The sequence below is a fragment of the Phascolarctos cinereus genome, unplaced genomic scaffold (assembly GCF_003287225.1).
Source record: "Phascolarctos cinereus isolate Bilbo 61053 unplaced genomic scaffold, phaCin_HiC Scaffold_3;HRSCAF=262, whole genome shotgun sequence".
Classification (NCBI taxonomy): domain Eukaryota; kingdom Metazoa; phylum Chordata; class Mammalia; order Diprotodontia; family Phascolarctidae; genus Phascolarctos; species Phascolarctos cinereus.
The window spans coordinates 24,649,720-24,659,147 of NW_027555736.1; the positions used below are offsets into that span (position 1 = coordinate 24,649,720).

Sequence of the window (9,428 nt, forward strand, 5' to 3'; positions counted from 1 at the left end):
AGGATACTGCCTGGTATGTAGAAGGCACTTAATCGATGCTTGTTCATTGGTTAATTCCATGATGATTTTCTACTGAGGTATAGTCACAGTGAGAGGCTGGTGTTAAGGCACATCATTCTCTCTTTTTTTTTTTAAATTAATTTATTTTGATTTATCAACAATCACTTCCATATGCTTTTGAGCTTAAAATTTTTCTCCCCCTCCCTCGTCACCTCCCTCCCCAAGACGGCGCACAATCTGATATAGGCTATACACATACATTCCTCTTAAATATATTTTCACATTAGTGATGTTGTAAGTCAGAATTAGAACCAAATAAGAGGAACCACCAGAAAGAGGAAATAAAACTCAACAGAAGAGAAAAAAAATAGCAAATAGTACGTTTCAATCTGCATTCAACTTCCACGTTTCTTTCTTTGGATGTGGATAGCATTTTCCATCACAGGGGCTTTGGAGATGTCTTAGATCCTTGTATTGCTGGGAAGGGTTAAGTTTATGAATATTAGTCGTTGCACAACGTGGCTGTTACCGTAAACAATGTTCTCCTGGTTCTACTTACTTCACTCAGTCTCAGTCCATACAAGTCTTTCCAGGTTTTTCTGAAATCTGCCTGCTCATCATTTCTTATAGCACAACAGTATTTCATTATATTCATATACCACAACTTGCTCAGCCATTCCCCAATTGATAGGCATCCTCTCAATTTCCAATTCTTTGCCACCACAAAAAGAGCTGCTATAAATATTTTTGTACATGTGGGTCCTTTTCCCATTTGTATGATCTCTTTGGGATATAAAGGCACATCATTCTCATTAAACCTAGGATCATTTGAGCTCCTGAAATAGGCCCACTACTTTTCAGAGAGGAGAATCTGGGTATACCCGGAAAAGCTTTTGATCACCCCAAATCCTGGTAGAGAGAGAGAGAGAGAGAGAGAGACTTGGCATTAACTCTTTCGGGGCAGAGGAGAGACTTCTGTTTACCTGTCCTCATTTAGAATGCGTTTTCCCTCTGCCCCAGAGATCCCCCACTGGGAGTGTATTTGAAAGCAGGATTCTGCACCTTTGCCTGTGATCCGTGAATACTGAACTGTCTCCAGGCACCGGGTAGAACAAAACGTGTGCTTCCAGCTACGGTGAGGCCAATAAAGCCATCTGAGGCTTCTGCAGAGTGAAAACGTGGGATGATGGGGATGAACTCCCCATCCCAGAGCCCCCTCCCTTGGGCTGCGGGCTCCTTGGGACCTGTTTCTGAACAGCTGCCTCAGCTCAGGATGCCAGCTCCAAGCGCTCTGTGACAATGGGCCAGGATGGCACCACAAAGACTTTCCCTGTCCATCTATCGGGGCTGTCACCGGCTGCATCTGGGGCAGAATGCAGCCTGTCAGAGGTCCACCCACACCTCTGCTGAGGACCGTGGGGGGGCCTAACTGGAGCCTGGGGCTGCTCGCGCCCTCCCTGGTTCACAGGACAAGACCATAAACTGCCAGGGCTCCTTGATTCCAACCCTCCTCTCCTCTCCTCTCCTCTCCCTGTATCCCAGTACCATTTTTTTTTTGCCAGATCTTCATATGAAATAATTCACAAAATGAATTCTGGATCAGTAATTCTCCATTCTGTTTCAGATTCATGGTGATCATGAAGTCTAGTCCATCAGAAGGGTGGACACATACAGACAGGGAAGAGCTGGAAAGAGCTCCCAGATACGTTCACCTCTCTCCCTCCTCCCACGCCCCTCTTAGAATCCTTCCATTGATTCAAAGCACAGTTTGGGGGCCACCTACTAATGTGATGCTAGAAAGAAGGCAGGCTTTGGGGCCGGAGGCCCTGGGCTCATAATCCTGGCTTTGACATCTATAGGCAAGCTCCTTCACCTCTCTCTGTCTCAGTTTCCCTACCTGTAAAAGGAGGAGGGTGCACTAGCTAACCTCAGCACTCCTTCCAACTCAAGACCCAGGATTCCAGATCCCTGCCATCAGTGCTTCCCCTTCCAAGTTATTTTATGTATACTCCCGTACTTATTCATCTGGGCACCCGCCATACCCTCCTCCCAGCCTGATAAGCTCAGGGAGAGTGGAGATGGTTTTGTTTTTGTCTTTTTGTCTTTGCCTTGTATGGAGGTGGCCAAGGTGCTACCACAGATAGAATGCTGGACCCTGAGACAGGAAGGCACTTCTCTGCTGGCTATATGGCTGTGGGCATGTCACAGCTCCTCACAGCTTCAGGCTCCTCATCTGAAAAATGAGAAGAAAAATAAAAACCGACCAGTGTCTGACTTCCTGTGACCTATAAATGCTAGCTATTTTTAATTGTTATTATGAATAGTACCTTGCACAGTACTAGGCACATATGGGGGAAGAGAGGTTTTGGACTTATTATTTCATCACATAAAAAAGGGAACACCAGGTGACTCCTCTCTCAACTTGCCCATAACTTTTAGTCTTAGAGAATTGTCTGGGCCACTGAGAGGTGACGTGACTTACCCTGCGTCACCTACCTAGTGGGTGTCAGTGATGGGTCTCCAAGGTGAGTCCTTCGGCCACATGGCCAGGCTGTATTTCTCCTTGTATTCAGTAGGTAGTCAATAAATGTCTGTTGATTTGAATTGGTCAGAAACAGCCCAGAAAGAAGAGTGTGATCTAGAGAAGAGAATGCAAACACAGATGTCTACAATACACAACAGGGTTTGATTGTGTAACCACTCTCCCCCCCACCCAAAGTCATGCTCCGATGTCGTATTGCAGCATGGTTTCTTGAAGGAAAAGTAGGCCAATGGAGCGCAGTGAGACTCTTTGGAACTGAATGGCCAACAGAAGGCAAAGTAGAAGAATGGTTCAGGGGAAAGAATGCTAGATTTGGAGTCTGAGGATCTGGGTTCAAATCCTGGCTTTGCTGGGTACTGTGTGACCATGGCCCAGCTTTTTAGTCCTGCTAAGAGTTAGGGCAGATCCTACCATGCCAGAAAGGTTTCATCCATAAGAGACTGAGTCTTGCTGTCTGAGGACCAACATAGTTAAGTACAGACAGGCTCATCATCATAATAAATTGGCTGTGGCAACTCAGGAAGACAAGAAAAATGCAGACTAACCTTTAAGCCTTGTGTACTGCTTCTTCAGCAGCAGCAAAGGAAGGGAGATAAGAAGCATTTACATAGCACCTACTATATATCAGGCATTGTGTTAAGTGCCTTGCAAATACTGTCTCAGGATTGAGACAGTGAGGTAGGTGCTATTATTATCCCCATTTTTCAGTTGAAGAAACTGAGGCAGGCAGATGTTATGGGACTTGTCCAGGGTCACACAGCTAGTAAGGGTCTGAAGTTGGATCTGAACTCATGTCTTCTGACTCCAGGTCCTGTGTTCTGCCCACTGCACCACTCAGCTGCCCCAGAGAACTGAAATTGCCAAGATTCAGACAATTTGTGTATTGAAAAGCTGAACTACAGCAGTAGATGTTCGTAATGATAAAGCCGGAAGTCTAAAGAAATTACCAGTAAGTGGGGAGATGGCTTACAAGTTCTCCTTGGAGGGACAAAGAAAGGAGTTGATGGGGTTGGTTTCCCCATGTGTCTAAATGCAACAACAGTCCTCATTTCACGGGCCATCTTGACCATCTTATCTTGCAGGACTCGGCACAACGAGGTGACCGAAAAGCTGACCGCCACCACACCTGTACTTTGTGCACCAGCGAATACCGAAGAAGGTAAAGCAGGTTAGAAGGAGATGCACCGACTGAAGTCAGCGCGTACACGGATGCCCCAATGTAAACAAGGGCACAGGGAAGGGTGCTGAAAAACAGGGCTTGGGTTCGATATACAAGAGAGGCCAAGGGCTTGCAGACTAATGAGAAGCTTTACACCTTGGCATCAGGATAGTTTCTTCTAAAAGTAAATCAGAATTCATAGACATGGCAAGCACCCATTGTTGCCACCAAGAAAATGAAATTGACTCTATGTTAATGGGCAAGACTGAGGTGGCCCAGAGGGGTGGAGTGCCATCCTGGAATAATGAAGACCTGAGTTCAAATCCAGCCTCAGATATTTATTAGCTGTGTGACCCTGGGTAAGTCATTTCACCTTTATTTGCCTCAGGTTCCTCATCTGTCAGATGGGAAAGAAAATATTGTGAGCATCAAATGAGATGATAATTGTGAAATGCTTGGCACATGGGTAAGTGCTATATAAATATTAGTTGTGATTAGGGGGTCATATCAGATTCAGCTGCCTATATTTGGTCAGACCATTGGCTCATTAATGATCAAAATCAACCTCAAATTGAAAAAGAGGGTAAAGGTGGGCAGAAGGAAAAACAAAGAGCTGCCAACGATTTGGGGAACAGGAAAAAGCAGCACTGTTGACCTCGATGGTCACCATTTCCTGAAAAGATTTCATTGATGTGAAGCAGTTACCACAAGGAGAGAGCAAAAAGACACCAGAAACCACCTTAGCCAGCAACTACAGGTCCTCCTTGCCAAGCCGAAGGTGGCCAAGGATGACAGGGATTCAGAATACAAACTTGTCTGTAAACCACTCCGGAGGAGGAAGAATGGAGGAGGAGGCAGAAGATTACACGCAGCGTCACCTCGTAGAACAGTGAAAAGCAGCAGAGGTGAAAACAAGTCTGCAGAAAGTTTGGCATGAGACCCAATTGAGGCAGCTCAACCCCAGAGCCCGTAAATGAGTCTGGCGAGAGCACAAATGCATAGAAAATGGAGCGCATTCGCCTGTGTTTCTATGATAATCTATTTTCGCCATGAGTCAGTGGTGATGGTACTACAGGGTCTGGATTCTTATACTTCAGACCAAAATCATGACTGGACCAGACCAAGTTCACACTTGGGCAATGGCCATCTTGTTGACAACCTTGAAAATATTGAATGATCATTTAAAAAAGGTATCTCAGAGAGGAAGAGATGCTGAAAGAATAGGAAAATCATGGATGAAATTATTATCCAAATAAAGTGATTAGAGAATCAATCAGTCAACATTTATTAAGTGTCTACTACATGCCAGGACTATATAGTAGGCTTCAGGGATACAAGTATAAAGAATGAAACATTCCATATTGGAAAGGAGTTTACATTTCAATAGAGAATAATCAACAGAGAACATTGATAACTACCCATCAATATGGCAACTGTCTTATCTTTATGAAATCTTTATGAGACACACATATTGAGAAAATCCTTGATGAAAAGGTAGTAAGCATGGTGAGGTATGGTCCTCTTCTCCCTTCTACTGTCTCCTGGACAAAGCATGAATCCTCTGGGTCCTCCTTGGCCCACACCCATAGGTTTTGTTCTTTCAGTGACTCAAGTCAAGGCATCATAACTATGGTAGCGGTGAGGCTCACCAAACTTAAATCAGGAGTGATAGACTTTGTACACCTAAGCCAGACCTTGCCCTGGCCTGTTAAAGAGAGACAGAGAGTATCTGAAAGATTCATTGGCTGACAGAGACACAGAGAGAATCCGGACAATTTGGGGAACCTAGAGAGAAGCCTGACTGTGTCCATAGCTTTTATGGGGGACCACTGGTATCTAGGGGCCAAGACCAGATATAGATCAGAAAAGGAATTTCTGTGAGGGAAGGTGGAAAAAGAAATGGAGATTCCTGGTCACACTTGGATTTGAAGAGAGGCCTTCAGAGCATTTTATACATGAGGTTCAAAGGGGAAGAAGGAGTAATAGACTAGGAAGTCAGATTCGTGGAGGAGCAGCCCAGACTCATCCCCTTGCTGGTCCCAGGGGCAGGCAGGAATTGTGTGGACTGTCCAGGCCCCGGGGGCAGGCAGGAGAGGCTCAGTTACAAGTTCATTGCATGCTTTCTGTTGAACTCAATAAAATCTACCTTGTTTTCAACCCTTCGTTAGCTTGAGAACTTTCAGGGGGAGGGGAGGGAATTTTTAGGCAGGAAATATATGCCGGATTTTGATGTTCCCAGAGGAATCCTTGGATGGGGACATAAGCCAAAAAGATTTTCTGAGAGATCTCCAAGATCCTCCCCAGCTCTATAGTGGCTGAAATGGAGGTCTGACTGACATGTGAGTCGCAAAATAAAATACAGGAATTTTCAGATTTTCACTAATGAAACTGACCACATCATTAGAGTCAAACAGCCATCCCATGCAGTAGCATGCGATCCTACTGTATTTCTGGGTTGTTTGAAAAGCAAAACCCTTGACTCGCTTGACCAAAGAATAGTTTGAAAGGCTGTCTCAATCTTTCTCATCCAAGGGCATTGTTAAGATCATCTAAGACTCCTTGATAAATGTAACCAGGAGATAATGCTAGTGACCAAAGTGATTTCCCTAAAGCTCAGATCTGACCATGTCACTGTTCACCAAGCACTAGTGACTTCCCTTTCCTCTAGGCTCAAAAACAACCTCCTCTGAGGGTATTGAAAAGCCTTCTCAACCTTACTTAGCCTTAGCATACATGCCTCTCCTTTACATACTCTACCATCCAGATTTATTGACTTCTTCGCCACACCTCAAGCATGGCACTCCCCCTCCTTATCTTTGCTCAGGCTGTGCCTTATGCCTGGAATTCTCTCCCTCCTCACCTCCCCCTCTTAGAATCCCAAGAGCCACCTCCAGAATGAGGCCTACTCAGCTCCCGTCACATTTCTCCCCAGCTGCTAACTCCTTCTACTGAAATGATCTCATATCTACTTGTGTGTGTCTATATATATACATATATATATATATATATATATATATATATATATATATATGTATATATAGACACACACACATATATATACACACACATATATGTATATATATACACACACACATGTACATATACACACACACACACACACACACACACACACACACATATATATATATATACACATACCATCTCTCCTGATAAATATAAATTCCTCCAAGTCAGAGACTTGTAAAATTTTTTGGTTTTGAATCACTGTCCCAAACTCAACTTCTGACGTACAGTAGGCACTCAAGAAATGCTTCATTGATCAATTGATGAACTAACTATCCTACAGCCATTTCCATGAGTGACAGGCTCCAACTTTCTACTCTTCAAGTCACCCAAAGAGTTTCACTGATTCTGTTCAAAGGTCCATCAACTCTGTGGAGAGACTTTCTCTGTGGTCAAACTCTTCCCAATAATGAGAGGAATAGAGATTTCCTATGAAGCAAAGTCACCTCACATTCCTATCGGGTAGACAGAAACCATCTAATCGTGCAAAGGGGGAGAAAGGGACCTTCTCCTGAAACAGGCGAATTAAGCAGGTAGATTTTGACAGGAACTGCATAATTAAAGCTGTTGTCCCTTTAGAACCTTTGGTTCAGAAATCCACTTTGTCAGACAGTGCAAAGGAAGGTGGTTTCCTCCCCCAGCTCCCACTTGTATGATCTAAATAGTGGCAGAGGGGAAGAGGGAACTGTCTCCTTCTCTTGAAAGAGAACTCACCTCCTTTTACTAGCTTTCTGGACACTGACATTGTCATGTTAATTGGCCAGATTCAGACACCAGTGCCTGGCTTGAACCCCAGCCAGGAAGGGCTATTACTTTAGGCTGCCTATTTTAAGTTCTCAAGGCAGGGACCTTCTATTTTAAAAAAGCCAACTTTTTGGTCCTTAAGAATGAAAAGTACGACTATGTTTAATAGGAATGTATATGTAGAGCCTATATCAGATTGCACACCATCTTGGGGAGGGAGGGGGAGAAAATGTAAACTCAAAAGCTTATGGAAGTGAATATTGAAAACTAAAAATAAATTAATAAAATGAATTTTAAAAAAGAATTAAAAGTACAGAAGTGGATGAGGAATGGCTTTCACCAGGGTATCTTCCATATTCTCCCCCTTTCTTTGTATCAATTATCTCCACCACCCCCAATACTTACAATGCATTCCCTCCTCCCCATTGCCTCTGAAACCCTGAGTTTTCTTCAGATTTCCACTTGAACACGAGGTCTTTCCTGAGCCCCTACCCCAAATAGCGAGCATTTTCCCCAGCAAAATTGTCTTGTGTTGTCTATGTACTTTGTACGTGCTCATATGTGTACATGATGTTTCCCCTGATAGAATGGAAGCTTTATGAAGGGAGGGGTGGCTTCATTTTTCTCTTCATATCTCCAAAAACTAGCATGGTGCTAGTCACCTGACAGCTACTTAATAAATGTTTGTTTGGCTGACTGATCAGGGTCCCTTCCTCCTTTAACATTCGAAGCTCTAACGTTCTCCATCCTCAGGTGCCTTGTACCTCTAGGGTTCTTTGCTCTCTCTCCTAACATTCTATGTTCTAAGGTTCTTTTACATGTCTAAATACTAAGACCTTGGTAAGAGCATGGTAATGCTAAGACCATTGGGTTCCTGCTCTTTTTGGCAAAAAGAAAATATATCTATATTTGAACAATTTGTGTTACAAGAAAACAGGGTTGGCATTCTTAATTGCAGTCCCTAGATAGTCCAAAAATCTTAGATTAGTTCACATTTTTTACCTCTTCTCTGAGCTGCTAACAGTAAGTCGTATTTCTACAGCACATTGAAATGAGGAAGCATGCCAAGTATTTTCCCATCTTACTCTCCCTAAGTGAGCCTGGCTACATTTCCCCCTCAGGATTCTAGGGTACCCCTGAGCAATTGGGTTAGCTCTTCTCAGATGCTATTGGCTTAAGCCAATGTTCCTGCTCACTATCTGGGATGCCAGTAATGAGCATTGTTTAACTTCAGTCAAAGTGGCTTTTACAGAGAGATATTTACTTCAATTATATAGTAAGAAAAGGAGTGCAAACATTTCCTCCCCGCTGACACCTTGGCAGGGCATACTCCACTGCCTCAGTCTCTGGGGAGAGTGGATTCAAGAGTTAACACAGTTTCTAGGTTGCATTGATCTTACCCAGTTCATGGCCAAACAAGGCATTGCTTATTTGTGAGACCGTATTACAGGTACCACTGGGCTGGGTCAATTGGGGACTTCGATGCTGGGCTTGATGCACAACATGGACTCATATTCCTGAACGACTCCTGGACCCAAGCGGCTCACTCTTCTGACCTCTCGCAGCTCACAGGGTTGTAGCCTTTAACCTCCTTTATCTAAAATGAAAGCACAAGCATGAAGGCCAAGAAACGAGAGCTACTCTTATTCACAGACCATGACTGCCATGGATGGGAAAAACCAAGGTCTCCTTCCTTACAACATTGTCTCTGCTTTCATAGAAATGCCATTAGGATGGAAGAAGGAAAACCAAAGAGAGGAGGAAGAGGCCAGCTAGTACCTTTGGGATGCCCCCTGTTTGTAGCCACACAGTCATAGCCAATCAAAGAGACTCCAAGTCACCCTATGGTTAGCAGACCAGAAACATGGTCTACCCAAGAATGCCTCACGTCTTTTCCAGGTACTTCCATGATGTGGCTCCTCTGGAAGCCGGCTGCCCAGTCTCTTCAATGTGCAGAAC

At 44.0% G+C, this 9,428-nt stretch overlaps 1 long non-coding RNA gene across 1 annotated transcript; it reads right to left on the reverse strand.

The window, feature by feature from the left end:
- Positions 1-228: 228 nt before the first annotated feature.
- LOC110216428 (uncharacterized) lies at positions 229-9,060 on the reverse strand. The gene is made up of 3 exons (XR_002326762.2): positions 8,870-9,060; positions 2,497-2,638; positions 229-2,233 (listed from the first exon to the last, which is right to left on the reverse strand). It is a non-coding gene; the product is annotated as an uncharacterized LOC110216428 (long non-coding RNA).
- Positions 9,061-9,428: the final 368 nt, after the last annotated feature.